General features: G+C 40.3%; 1 protein-coding gene across 1 annotated transcript in view; it reads left to right on the plus strand.

The window, feature by feature from the left end:
• Nrg3 (neuregulin 3) overlaps positions 1 to 14,798 on the plus strand; it is a gene marked incomplete at its 5' end in the record, with an annotated part of 1,166,638 nt that overhangs the window by 506,288 nt on the left and 645,552 nt on the right. The window lies entirely within an intron of this gene.

Raw genomic sequence — 14,798 nt, forward strand, 5'->3', positions numbered from 1 at the left:
TTATTTATTCTTAGCTCAGTTATTCATCTCACTGTCTGGGTTGCATGCCTCATTTTAGTTAAATATAAAGCAGAGTCTTTACTAAATAGTTTTATTAAAAGGTCAAGAGCTGTGGATAGGGTGCAATTGTACAACACTTGCCTGTGTGCACAAGGCCCGACATCTATGCTAGCACCATTAAAAAAATGAATGCATAGGTAAATCAATGTTCAAAACCTCTCATCTTGTTCTTCTAAATGTGTGCCGTTTCTAACGTCTTATCGTTAATTTATCATTTAATTTAGAATAAGTTAAAAATGGCACAAATAAATTAAAAATAATAAATTAAAAAGGTCAAGAAAAAACCCATAAAACAAAATAACTATCCTATGTTGAGCAGCAAGAAAATTTTGTTTATTTTCAGAAAGAGATAAGATAAATAAGCACACAGGATGCACACTTACTTTTTGGACATACTCCATGGGAAGGTGTTGAAGTCTGGGACATATGTAAGTAAATACAGTGTAATCAAAGTGCTTTTGAAAAAATTAGAGGAAAATTTAGTTACTTTCAAACTCAGCAAAAGAAAGTCTTGGTTTTTGCTATGTTAACTCTCAGTGAACAAATGGCTGAGTCATTTTGGGCTGCTGTAGCAGAAAAACCTAGGGTAGCAACACACACATCTCTGTAGACTCAAGTTGCTGGCAGAGGGCCAACATGGTTGGGCTCTGGGTAGGGCCTTCTTCCAGGTTGCAGCCTGTCACTTCTCATCGTATTCTCACATAGCATAAAAAGCCACTCTGGAGCCTCTCTCTTTGTATGGGGACATAACCCCATCATAAGGACCCCACTTTTTCAACTAATGAACTTCTAAAAGCTCTACTGATAATAGTATTCTATGGAGGTTTTTATTTTAAGTATATGCATGTTATGCTTTGTGTCTAGTTGTTCCCCTAAAGCCTCATGCAGTCATGGGGCAGGGACTTTAGAGTTTGAGATTAACTCATGATCCGCTGGGATTATGGGTTTTAGTACTGCTGGGATTATGGGTGTGAGCTGTACACCCAGCCTGGGGAAAATAGCCTGAATGTAACATAACAGAGACAGAGAAACAGACTTCCTCTCTGTTGCCTTTGTTGTTCCGCCACCATAAATTGGATGCTGTGTGCTCTGTGCCCTGTGCCGCTCTGTTAGAGCCAGCCTAGTATAGACTAAATCCTCTAGTAACTGTAAGGTAAATAAATCTTTTCTTTCTTCATTTTGCAAGTTGAGTATTTGTTCCAGCAATGGCATTAAAAAAAAAAAAAAAAAAACCTAAGACAATGGGATCTTGCAGAACACAAGCATGTAGTCTATAACAACAAGGAACTGACTATGTGCTAAAACAGCATCATTAAGTTATCATTTATTGCTCCTTGTGTATAAGTTTTGGCTAATTATTTCTTCCATTTAACTTAGCATTCATAAATACAGACTTCTATCTAAAGAGGCTTACAATGCATTGAAAACAGTTTATAAGAGTGATCATCCTATCTGGTGAACGCATATGCGTATACCGTGAAATACTTCTTAATCCCACTTAAAATCTCCCCACTGGCTTCAAAGTCACCTATCTCATTTGTTTTTGCCACTTTTTGAAACTTTTCTTAAAGTTCTCTTCCTGTTTTTATGAGGCAGAATGAAAAATACAGTGAATGCTGCAGCCGAGTACCAGTCAACAGAAAAGCAGGCTCATACAACATTACACTGGATCCTCTTCCACTGTGTTCACTGGAACTAGCACTGAGTAACTTCTATTTCTTCCCCAAAGAAAAAAAATGGCCATAAAAGATGAACATTTTGAATGGATTTAAGATATCAAGGCAGCAAGGACTCTTTCCAGAGCACCCTTAATTGCGGTGAGAGCCCAGCTAAGGGTACTCACAGAAGAGCACTTCCGAGCTGCTTCAGGACGTAACAAGGATGACGAGACAATATTTTCAATGTGAGGGGGAGAACTTTGACAGGAATTCATGGCAGTGTGTCTTTCACAGTGATAAAGTTCTAAGTATTGAAAGACTTACTGTCTTTCCAACCATACATCTGTGTCATTGACCAAATGCTTATTCTCTGGAAGTTAGTCAGGATGTGCAAAGAGGTTGAAAATTGGTGCCTGCCCTCAAGAGGCAAGGCAAAGGGGAGGGTGACTGACAGGACACACTTCCATAGTTGACAAATATTAGGTGGTTTAATCTTCAGTAGAAGGAAGCAAAACATACACAATACATATGATTACCCCAATTACAGAGATGTATTTTGGAGGGCATAAATGATAAAACTAATGATGATACATGGCACTGTCAGAGGCATTAATAACAAATGCTAAAGTAGCTGCCACTTATCAGCCTGCAGCACATGTCGGATACTGAGCTAAGAACCTTATTTGTACTTGATCCTTTTAGCATTTCTGGAAATTTTCTCCTGCTATGTGAATATTTTAGGTGAAGAAATGCTGAGCACCTGACAATAGGACTTCTCTAATTCCATCTGAACACAGATTGGGTACAGTACCAACGCTGTCCAAACACAGCTTCTGAGGTCCTGGGTTTGGGTAGATCATGGGTCTCCATTTCTGTCAAGCTTCAGAGGACATGGGTGGTGCTGCGTCTCGAATCATACATGGAGCAGAAAACTGAGAGGTCAGAGGATGTGGTCAGATTCACGAGTTGATTCTGAAAAGAGAAACATCAGGGAGATGTTTGTGTGACTTCAACTTCAAGTGTGACTTGACCCCCTGTGTTGGGGTTTGGACGCCCACCCTGGAGGGCAAATGACTCTGAGATGGGGACCAGTTCTTGCTGACTCAGACAGGGGCAGTGTGGGCTTCTAACTTAGTCTTTGCCACAAGGAGTGAGTTTTCCAAAGTAAATCAAGGATTCTCTCAAGCAGCTAGAATGTAAGCCAGATCCTGAAGCCTAAAGAACATTTGACACACATGAACATGCATGTATTTATCACTTAAACTATTTAGAGATGCAATACAAATTAAATTTTATATAAATTTGAATACGTAGGATAACTCAGAGACAGTTTGGTGTTCTGATCACATTCCAGCTCTGTAGATCTCAGAGATCTCTCAGTACTTCCACTCTGGGCTATTACATGAGGTCACAGGTATGTAGGACACTTTGAGGGGCTAGTGATAGCTTTCCAAGTGTTCCCTTTCTTATTTACAAGGGGTCTAACCATAAAGTCCTAGGAGCTCTTAATATCAGATTGTCTAGAGTTCTAAATCCAGTCAACGGTCAACAAAAATATATTAGCATTATTTGATATTCTCATTTTCTTTGAGCTAAATCTCCCTAGATATTTGCTTTCAGATAATTCAACCTGATTTCCTCAAAATTTATAAAGTTTTTACTTAATATTAGGTTTGGAAAACCATATACTTGTTGTCATTTAAAGTGAAGGCAAGTATGATAGCTCAGTGGACTAAAGCACTGGCTTAGGCAGAGTGCAACACCCGGGGTTTGATCCCTGAAGTGCTGTGCCGGTCCCACCCCCGGGGCACACTGAGACCCAGATGGAGACTAGGCATGGGAGTGCACACCTATAATCCCAGTGCTTGGGAAGCTGAAAACAGGAGAATCACTATGAGCCCGATCTATGTAGTAAGGTACTGTACACCCTGTAGACTCTGTCCTAAGTATAAAAGAAAAAAAAATAATCAAGGCAAGTACAGTATGAATGAGAGATCTCAAAATTTGTTTTCTATGTACTTGCTGGTTTCATTCAATTACTTAAAATAAGCTTTGTATGCAGAACACTTTTAAAAATGTAGCTGATAGATATTTGTGTGGGAACTCATTTAATTACAGTAAAATATATGCATGTTAAGATTTTAAGGAAAAATGTTAGGGAGAAAGCAATTGAAATAGACTAATTATAGATCATTTCACCTAAAAAGTTCCCCTTACATTCTCATTAGACATTAATTAGTATATTGGAGGACTGCAAAGTTATCTCAGTGGGAGAGTGCTTGCCTAGTGTATACCTTGCTTGATCCCAGTATCTCAAAAGATAAAAAAGGAAGGAAGGAAGAAAAGGAGGGTGGGGGGTAGAGAAGCAAGGCATGGATAGGAGGGAGAGGGAGGGGCAACAAGCATGTCTCAAGTCTCTTTAAAAGAAGCAATAGGATATACATGAAATTCAGGATTAATAATGATATAAATAAGAATGCTGGTAGTTATTATTCAGCAGATGGGAAATTATTTCCATTAATTTTAGTACTGAGCCATTAATTTTCTGGCATTCAGAGCTAAGAAGGAAATAATACTGTGCTCAGAGCTGGGCTTATTTATTAAGTATAAGCAGATTTGCTTTTTGGTCGGTAACTGGTGTTTCTTTTTCAACTGAATGGGTAGCTTTGATTGTTTCTAACCTTTGTGCAACCTGACCCTGCAGACAGAGAGACTAGAGCTTGATGTTTATGACTTGTTCAGATCTTAGGATCCAGTGCTCATTACACATGTCCTCTTCTACTTACATTAGTCATCAGGATAAAGTTTACTCCCCGCCGCCGGAGAGGGGAGGAGAGAGGAAAAGAAAGGAGTGGGAAGGAGGCGGTAGCAAGAGGGAGGTGTGAATGTTGTCACAACAAGGGAGAAATCTTTACAATGAAAGCTGACCTATTATTGTTTTGAGATTCTGTATCATTCTTGTTTTGTTCAGGTCTTTGTGTTTTAATTCTATTGTCTTTAAAATTTAAAGAAAAGAAAACTGATCACTATATATCTGCTTTTTGTCCCAAAGTACTTATTTTTCCGTCTCTTCATTTTGCTTTAGCTTTTGATGGCACTGGCTGTTGTACTGTATCTCATTATAATTGAAATTTAAACGGCCCAACATGTAGTTCACTCACTGTGAGTGTTATCCTTACCCAGGGTTACCATTTAATGGGATCTATGTGACCTGTGACAGAAATAATTTGCCCAGGTTGAGGTCAAGAATATGAGATAGCAATCACTGAAAAGCCTTGCAAACCATCTCCTTGTCTAAAATGCATGGAGACGTGACGATGTGTTCACATTAGGTAGTTATTTTCAAGCATTTTGCGCAGGACTTCATAAAATAATTGACCTGATGATATCTCTCCATTTCTCACTGACAGCTCTGCTGCTGTGAGCCACCCCCTTCAAACCTCATGTACATTTTCATCATCTATCCAAGAGTAGGCCCCAGATTGTCATCTACCTCCTGTCCTCAGCACTAGAGTGTGCACGCCCCTCCCCCATTCATCAAAACCACACTTTTGCCAACATTGTGTGTCGCTTAACTATCTGTAAGATTCACTAATTGGCAACAGCGCTTCCAGACACGCATTAGAATTAAGCAGATTGTACTATGATTTATAGATTAGGTGTCACTCTTCTGCCAGCGCTTGAAAAGGGCATACTTATTTCAAAATCACTTTTGAATCTTGAAATTTAAACATTTTTCTCCAGTGACATCTGTTTTAATGCACATGATCGAAAGCATGGGTTTTTGATCTGAAAATAATGATAGTTTGAAAACAGTGGCCTCCGAATCTTTGTGTGATTCCTGCACTTGGGGTTATGGCTCAGACTGAGAAGTCACCAGAGGATGCACAGTTCTATGTAACACCCTTGCTTTTGCTAGTATGAAACCCAGAAGGTGATGGAAGAGGGGTCTGCAGATGTTCCTTCAAAAGCCCTGCGTTCCTGCCTGGTTTCTGTCTCTTACTGAAAGTTTGACTTTGGACAGACCTTGCCAGCTCTCAAGGCTTAGCCGTCCCCTCTGCAACTTTGGGGTGAGAAAACTAATCCTAATCTCAACTTCATTTATGGTTTCAAATGATTAGCCAACATAGAAGAAAGGGATTTTGCATGCTCTGAATTACTGCCTTGCCACCTGAGGTGTATGTACCTAAATTATGAGGTTAATTGCTTAACTCTTAGGGAAGAATCATACTAACTCTTAGGTCAAGAGCGATCTCTCCCTTAATGCTTAGAACCGTTTACTTTCTAGTGCCTTAGGATTTTTCTTTCTAGGCATATGCACGAGTGAAGAGAAGACATTAAAGCTTTTCATGAAGGGTTGTTCTGAGCACATACTAGAGAGAATAGTTATTTCATTTAAATTCAAAAGCTTTCCCAGAGCTGTGTAGCACTGCTTCAAAAGAACATTGGGCCCGAGCACACAGCTAGGTCAGCATAGCACCTTGTGGATTTGGAGGGACCTCAGGAAGAGGCAACAGCAGCCTGGTATTGATCAATGCTGGGGTCTGTGAGATCCTCATATAAGCGCACCAAATAGCTCACATTTTAGTTTTATGCTGTTCAATTTTATGACCAGAACATCAGTGTTGTAACTTCACCAAAGCTGCACAACTAAGTAGAGAAGCTAGAATGTGGATGTATACTGCCGTACTTGGGACATACATATCTTCATCTTATCATGCCCGATTTGGCATACATGACTGAACAAATGGAATGAGCATAATGAATATTAAATAGGATGAACTTTGTTACATAAAATATCATGTGTGATAGAAAGTATTCTCAGAGATAATTTTTTCTGAATATTTGCTAATGAGGGAAAGTTCAGATGGTACATGCCACCACTGGAGTCTATTATAGTTCATTGGTGGGGTCTGAATTAAAATATATAAAAAGCATGTCTTGAAGGGAGAGACCCTAGGTTTTACATTTGATGCCATAATCCCACTGTGAGTGCACTGAGATTCTTGTATATATCTCATTTATTTAATCTCTGACATGCAGAGCCAAGGTTTTAACATAGACCAGGTGCTGCATAAAGGCCTGCAGTGGATGGTGCATTAAGTCTGTTTCTCCTCCATCCAATAAATATCTCTGTGTCCACTATGCATTGGGCTAGGAGTTGGGTGGAATATGATGAGGGACAGAAACACGGTCTCTGCTCATTGATTAGAACTGCATATTAAAGTGTGGCATGAAACTGGGATGAGATCATTGCAGCTGATGCAGCTGCTAAGTGAGGTGGCCAAGAAAAGGGATGAGGTGGGGGCTCTCTTGGCAACTGCCTAGCATAACACATGATGGGTATCTTGAAGGATTGTGTATAAGGAAGGGTACATACAAGGGATAGCAGTGTATGCAAAGGCCCTGAGGTATAGGTGACTGGGTTTGTCTGAGCACCTGAAGGATGGCCATGATGGCTGGAACAAAGCCAGAGAAGTGTAGAATAGTGAACAACAATTTTTTGTTGTTGTTGTATTATTCAGAACCGGGGATTGAACTCAGACCCTTATGCTTGCCAGGGAAGCACTTATTCCACTGAGCCATCTCCCTGGCCCCTGAAGTATAGAATAGGAAAAGACAAAAGTTTCAGACCGAAGGAATCTTCATGGGTGGTCCTGTCCTATCTTTGGTGCTGTCCCAATCTTGTTGTTTAGAGTATTAGTACACATTTTGACAAATGATGAGGCCCTGGGTAGACTGCCAAGTTAACTTACATAACAGGTTTGAGAACGGTTTTATTCTTATTAGACTGGATCTTCTTGAATCTGTTTTTGCTTATGCTTTGGGCGTCCATTAACTCTGCAATAGAGGACTTTAAAAACAATCGGTATGGTCCTATCACTAATAATACTATGTCCATATTTCAAAATTCATGTAAGAAATAGAAGGAGAATAATGTGAGGTGTCAAATAACAACATACTGTGGAACCTGTCCCAGAGCTAAGGTCATTGCTAACAGGACGAAACATGAATGGGAATAATTTTGATGGTAAAACAGGGTAACTTAAAGGCTAAGGCTATCTACATTTTCTAAATAGCCATTATATTATTTTATTGACATATCTGAGTTTTGGGGGATGCAGGATCTTTTCAGATGAAGACTGATACATTTGCATTAATCATGGAACATATATATGTAAATCCCTGAAACTTGTTCAGGGCACATAGAGGAAATACCTCAAATAGCATTAGAGGTGGTAATAACTGAAAGTTCTCCTTGCACGCCATTGATTTCAGAATACCTCAGTGCCCATCACTATGTGAGCCAGGGTGGTAGGTATTGTCAGTGCCTCTTTCCAGACTCATAGCGAAGCAAGCCCTTGTTAATTGTGCCTTCTTCTCCTTCCCTTGGGAATTCTACTTCAGAGGCTTAGAGGCAATGATTTGTAACACTGAAAGTGACAGATTTTGAAGTTTTCCACCCTTTGCTCAGAGGAGAAAACCCTGGAAGCAGCATTGCAGACATGCAGTCTAGACAATGTGTAGAGACAAAGGAACTGAAAATTCAGGCTGCCAGTGATTTTCAGGGTGTTGTACAAGTAACGAGAGGAGACGAGAGACTGTAGTCTGCCTCCTGACTACTTATTCTTATTAATATTTAGTATGCAATGATTATGTGAATGTAGAAATATGGTGACTTCACAGCTTAGTCCATTTTATATTGACCCAAGTTCTGTTTTCATTTATCCAAACATTCTCTCGGTATGCTTAATTTTCCAGAACTTCATTACTTCATTTGGAGATGTATTCTCTGGCTCAGGATACCATAAGAGCAGGTCTGGTGAGGCCTGAGGATCTGGGGATTGAACCACAGAACCCTGAGCCTGACTGCTTTACTTAAGCAGGCACTTATACAACTGAGCTAATGAGCGGGCCCCCCAAGAACTTCATTTAGAGTCTTATCATTATTATAGTTATTTTTGTACTCAGGACACCTCTGAAAGAAATTTTTCTTTTATTTTTTCCCTCTTTCTTTCTCTCACTTTTTATTCCTTCCCTCCTTCACCTACTTTCTCTCCTCCCTTTCTGTGCTTCTCTCTCTCTCTTTCTCTCTCTCTCTCTCTCCCTCCCTCCCTCCCTCCCCTCCCTCCCTCTCCCTCTCCCTCTCCCTCTTCCTCTCCTTCTGCCTCTCCTTCTCTTTCCCTCTCTTTTCCCAGTAGCCTATTCAGAATACCCTGTAGAAATGCAGCCTACATAGTGACAAGAGTTCCTCATTTAGATGGAAGGCCAATGTAAAAGGATAAATTTAGAAACACAGATATAACCTATTTCTACATACCTTATAAAGTGTTGAAGCTTTCTATGTTTTAGGTTTTCTTTGAAATGAGTTCTCCTCTTGAAATATGATGGGAGTCAGAGGTAATTTACCCTAAGTGGTAGGGCACAGTGAGGGTAAGATGGGGCTTTGGAAGCCGATGACTGTGAGTACAGAGCCTAATGCTGTCACTTGTGCAGAAATTAAGTCAATGGTGTGTGTTGCAATCAACTCGTCTGAAGATAGGAAATGAGGATTGTGTGCCTTGTAGGGCAGGTATGAGGGCAAGCAACCTTACAAAGAATGCATTCAACACATAGCTTAGCTTTGCGGTTGATTTATGTGAGGTGAATGAGGCTGGGATTCATCTCACTGCTGATCTACTCAAGACTATTAAACACCGGAGTGCTTCCTTTCTGCAGGCAATCTGAATGGAGCTAGGAGGCAATGGGAAAAAATAAAAACAAGTTTGCCTCCTTCTTGAAGCTGGCATTACAAAGAGTAAGAGATTAGCCAAGTGACAGTGAACTTTGAAAAAAAGAGAAGGAAAGAAGGGAGGTGCTCTTGCAGAAAACAGGGGTACAGTATGGAGAGTGACCAAGGAGGGCTTTTCTGAATGGATGCATGAGTTTGCACTGTGTGGTCACATGTGGCCACAGGGCTGCCCAGGCATAGTGTGCCCTGAGGGAGGGCTCAGCAAGGCGCCTGGTGGGCAGAACAGTGAAGGTCCTGCCAGGAGCTTGTTACAAAGATTCAAACCTCTTCAAGTGCAAGGCAGTTGGGACCTTCTCAGACACAATCTTTCTAATAGTTCCTGACATAGACCTATTACCTCAGCATATTCATTTCATAGAGAAACAGATGGTTAAATCCTCCAAGCTATGGAGATAACTAAGTGGGCCAGTCAGCACTTAGTAGAGAAACATTTAATGTAAGATATACAAATATTTAAGACTTTACAAGACTGGCCTGCAGTGACCACTCAGTCAGCTGTGGAAGAGTGCAGAAGGTCTGTTAGCACACTGGAGATGTGTAGGATCCCACGGAAGGCTGGGAGTTCTTCCAAAGAAACAGAATCCAGTTTCCTTCTTGATGTCATTCAGGCGTCAAGCCCATTGGCTGCTGTTACTCAGGCCAGTAAATCTCCGCACAGCTTCAGGAAATCCTCACAGCCACACCCAGAACTGTGCCTACCCAGTTGATTTGGGCATCTCTTACTCAAATTCACACTGTCAGTTCACTATCACACCACATTATTATGTATCACAAGGTAACAACTCAATTTATGATGGAAATTTCAGAAGCATATAAACTTTTAAGGAAAGAGACAGACAAAACTAAACTAAACATCGTATTTACTTACATTCACACTTATTGATTCATTCTGCCTTGTTGGCATTTGCTAAGCATCTATTCCAGAAAAACGATGGGGACAAATATGTAGAGAAGATACCCTGATGGTAAAAGTGTTAAAAAAAAATCAAGTGCATGAAGGATGGTGATGCATTTCTACAGAGGAAGATGTTATTTATAGATGGACACATGCAAAACTGTGAAGTCTAGAAAACCTGTAAAGTATGTGCTCACAGATATTTTGAGGAAACTTTTCCACACGCAGAACCTCAAAGTTTGGTAAGTGACTTACATGATACCATATGGCAGATTTTTCTTAGGCTGGCACATTGTTTGTACAAAAGAAAATAATAGGAAATGAGGAATTTAAGGTAATACCTTAAAAAGGGGGACATTAGGGCTTGGGAGATGGCTTGTCAGCCCAAGTACCTGCCTAGCAAGTGCAAGGATGCAAATTCCATCCCTAGTACTGCATGTCATACAGGCCCTGGAGCCCCATGTGTGCTGTGCCAGCCTAAAACTGGGTTTGGTGGTGCACACCTGTAATCTCAGTGCTGGGGAGGCTGAGACAGGAGGATCACTAGAGTCTGAGCTGCCTACTGAGACCCTGTACCAAATAGATAGATAGATAGATAGATAGGTAGATAGATAGATAGATAGATAGATAGATAGATAGATAGATAAAATAAAATAAAATTTTTAAAAGTGGGGAGACATTTTAGATCAAGAAAAGTTTAAGTTTTTGGTTTCTTTGGGGGTTTTTTGATAGTGAAAAATATGCCCCAAACACTACAAAACTTTAATGTTAAAAGTTCCCAGATTAGGTTAATAAGATATCTACCAGTTACTCCAAACATTGAATCCAAAATAATGCATTTTCCAATTAGATAATATATTCTATTGGCACTGAATAATGTTTTATTAACTATATACCAAACAAATGGCAAGTTTATAATTTGTCTAGTAGAGACATATGAGAATACAACAATGGAAAAAAACCACTGTTAGTGTGGACGATGGTTTTGTATACTTATAAATAATAAATTTGCCTAAAAAGTGTGGGGCTGGGGAGATAGCTCAGTAGAATAAGTGCTTGCCTGGTAAGTGCAAGGGCCTGAATTCAGTCCCCAGTTCCACCAAAAATAAATAAATAAAAAATAAATAAAACATAAATAAATAAAACATAAATAAATAAAACATAAATAAATAAATAAACTTGCATTCCTCTCAGCACACATGATGTTGTGTACTGACAACAAAGAGCTGCAGTGGGTCTGAGCCAATTAGAAAACAATGGTCAACATGTCTCACGGAGAACGTGTGAGATGTGTTCTCCATCTGTCCTGGCTGCTGTGTTGGCTGGGTGAGCCACTACTGAAGGAAATGTGAGCTTCTCTCCTCTGCCTTTTTTTCTAACAATTACTGCTGCCTAACAAATGCACCTCAGATATAGTGGTGTGAACCAGTTCTTACTCTGCTCATAGTTTTCCTGGACTACGAATCTGAGGACTCAAGCGGGCAGATTTCTCAGGGCTGCACACAGGTGTAGTTAGACCCATGTACAGGATGTGTACAGGGAGGCATGTATAGGCTGCCTGGGAAGCATGTACAGAGAACCCACTCACAAGGATGGGCAGTGGGTGCAGGCTATCAACTGGGACACAGACAGTAGCCACAGGTCGCCTCTTTAGCTGGGAGTCTTAAAATAACTGCATTTCCAAAGCGACTGGCTACCCCCTGAGCCAGCATCCCAGGAGAAACAGGAATCTGCAGCCATCAGGCCTCCTGGGTTGTGACTTTGGCGTCTTTTGGAATCACTTCCTTCACACTATATCCTTGAGATCTGTCTCAGCCCACTCAGGCCCCAACAGAGGGCACACAGAGCCCTCTCCTTTTGAGAAAGTTTTTAAAAAGCTGTGATTTAAAAATATGCAACAGTTCTCGTCTTTACCAATCAAAACTTGTTATTTATTGAGTAGATATAGTTTAAATATCTCGAAATAAGAATCAATCCAATAATTATTTGTTTGTAGTAAGTTCTTTGAAGTGCAAATTTCCAAAGCCTGCTTTATATATAATGGTTAGTAAAAGTATAAATAGATGGTATTTTATCAACTTTAAGGTGTGATCAATTTTAGGACATAATGTTACTTTGGATACCCTGAGAGAAAAAGAAAAAAAAAAACCCACCTATTTTTAATGTACAAATTCTAGTCATAACATATACAAGAACATGAATTTTAAGATTGATGAAGTGGAATTTTAAAGTTTCAGAAATGTTTGTGAACCATTTATCTTTTTCTTGAGAAGGAATTCATATATCATAAAATTCATTTTTTGAGTGTGTAGTCCAGTGGTTCATTAATATTTACCAAATCCATCCAAGACAAAACCCCACTGATTCAAAAAGTCTTTTCAAATCCCATGCTCATTAGTGGCCACTCCCTGTGTACCACTGCCTCCAGGCCCAGGCAACCACCAATCCACTCCCTCTGTGTGGATGGAGCTCTTCTGGGCATTCCACATAAATGGATTCTGATAACACATGACCTTTCCTAACTGGCCTTTTCTACTTAGCATATTGTTTCCAGACTGAAACATGCTGTAACATGTCTGTGCACTCTTGCAATATTCATTATTAATGCCTTAATTTAAGAATTGATTTTTTTCTTTACATACAGCTAGGTAGTGGTGAGTACGGGAAAACAAAAATGATTCACATTGTATGTGTTTGGATTACAATAAGACAGAGTATGTCAGTACTCATTAATAGCAAGCACAGCTTGACTGGAGTGCAAAGATTAAAAAGAATTAGCCCTTATAGTGCTTCTCCTGTATATGTATGCAAAGGGCATCATGCACTGAGACCTTGCTTTACCATGTAGAGCAATCCTGGGAGTGGCTGAAGCTGGAGATTAATCACATGTGCGAGGCTAAGCAAGCCCCGGCCTAAGAACGTGCAGAGCCTGAGGAGAGACAAGGGAACATGCTGATAGGCAGAGAGGTGTCACGTGACATCAGCCGGCCCATTGTATGCATAAAGGTGTGGAGGCCCTGAGCAGCTCTTTTCTCTCATTAGGAGTGTGGCTTCCACCTGACCAGAGCTATTGTTTTCTATCTCTTGCTCTCATCTTTTCATCCTCCACCATCTACTCCTCAGGAAAGTTTGAAAGTTGCACTGGACGTAATAAAACAAAGTCCTTTAATTGATGTTTAAGGAAGTTTAAAGGATTTTAAGTCCTTTAGTGAGATTTTAAGGAGAGAACCCTGGCCTGTGATTCCCACAATTGAAGTATTATGATGTAGTGAGGTTGGAACCCTCTGACTCTGTTCTCAGTCCTCGAAATCAAGGAGAGATGTAGATCAGACCATGGAGAGCTGGCCTTCTGAGGGCCAGGCTGGCTTGCGTACATAGGCAGAACTGCTGTGGCATGACTCAGAACATGGTCGGGAAGCCTTGGCACAGGCAGATACCTGGGCTGAGCACTGTGGTGGGGGATGTGAGGGTCCAAGGAGAGAGCTCTGTGCCTCACACATGAGGATGAGCTTCACCAGACCAAGCCCATTTGTTCTTCCACCTAGATGCCAAACCAGCTCTGCTGAAAACCATGGGAGCTGAGGAAGCTGTGATGAGAAGTGTAACTGGTGCACCAGCTAAGGTTTGCTGGAGCTACCACTGTGACTCTGACTGGCTTTAGCAGGGTGTGCTGGACTCCAGTTGTGTTATCTTGGGTATGTATCTGAGCCCCTGCTGTCCTCAGACATCATGTGAGAAGATGAATACTTACAAAGCTCTGTATCAACTGGCATTTTCTCCACTCTTTAGTTATCTTTTCAAATTGTGCACAAATCCTTAGATCTGGGTATTCTTACCAGCTAATGGATGCTTTTCAAGCACTCAGGCATTTGAGTATTTTCTCTAAGTGAATAATTGGGATGGAAGCTAAGACTAAATTGCAGATACTTGGGGCCACAATAAAAGTATGCTTTACTTTACATCTTTGGAGTCTGAGTATTGTTTCTCATACAATTTTACGTAATATCAGCCTAAATTAAAATGGAGTTGTAGATGGAACCAAGAGAAATTCCCAAGTAGAAAGGGGAGGTCACTGGCTTCACACGTCAGAAAGCAGCTGCTTCAGTTAACCAGAATAAAGTTAGGAAGAGAAGTCAGTCCAAAGTATACACATCTAGTGTAGGAAAGGAGTAAATAGTAGCATTTTAAGAGTCTCATGCTCTACCAACTGAGCTCACTGGGCACCTATTAGCATTTTTAGATCTCCTTTAAATGCCAAGTTTTGTGATGGATTTCTTTTTTTTTTTTTTTTTTTTCTGCATTGGGAAGTGAACTCAGGACTTTACATTTGCCAAGAGGGTACATCATGTTAATAATATACAGGTACATAGGAAATCCAGTCTTTTTTTCTTTC

This window comes from Octodon degus, unplaced genomic scaffold (assembly GCF_000260255.1).
Source record: "Octodon degus isolate 3935 unplaced genomic scaffold, OctDeg1.0 scaffold00132, whole genome shotgun sequence".
In the NCBI taxonomy this organism is placed as follows: domain Eukaryota; kingdom Metazoa; phylum Chordata; class Mammalia; order Rodentia; family Octodontidae; genus Octodon; species Octodon degus.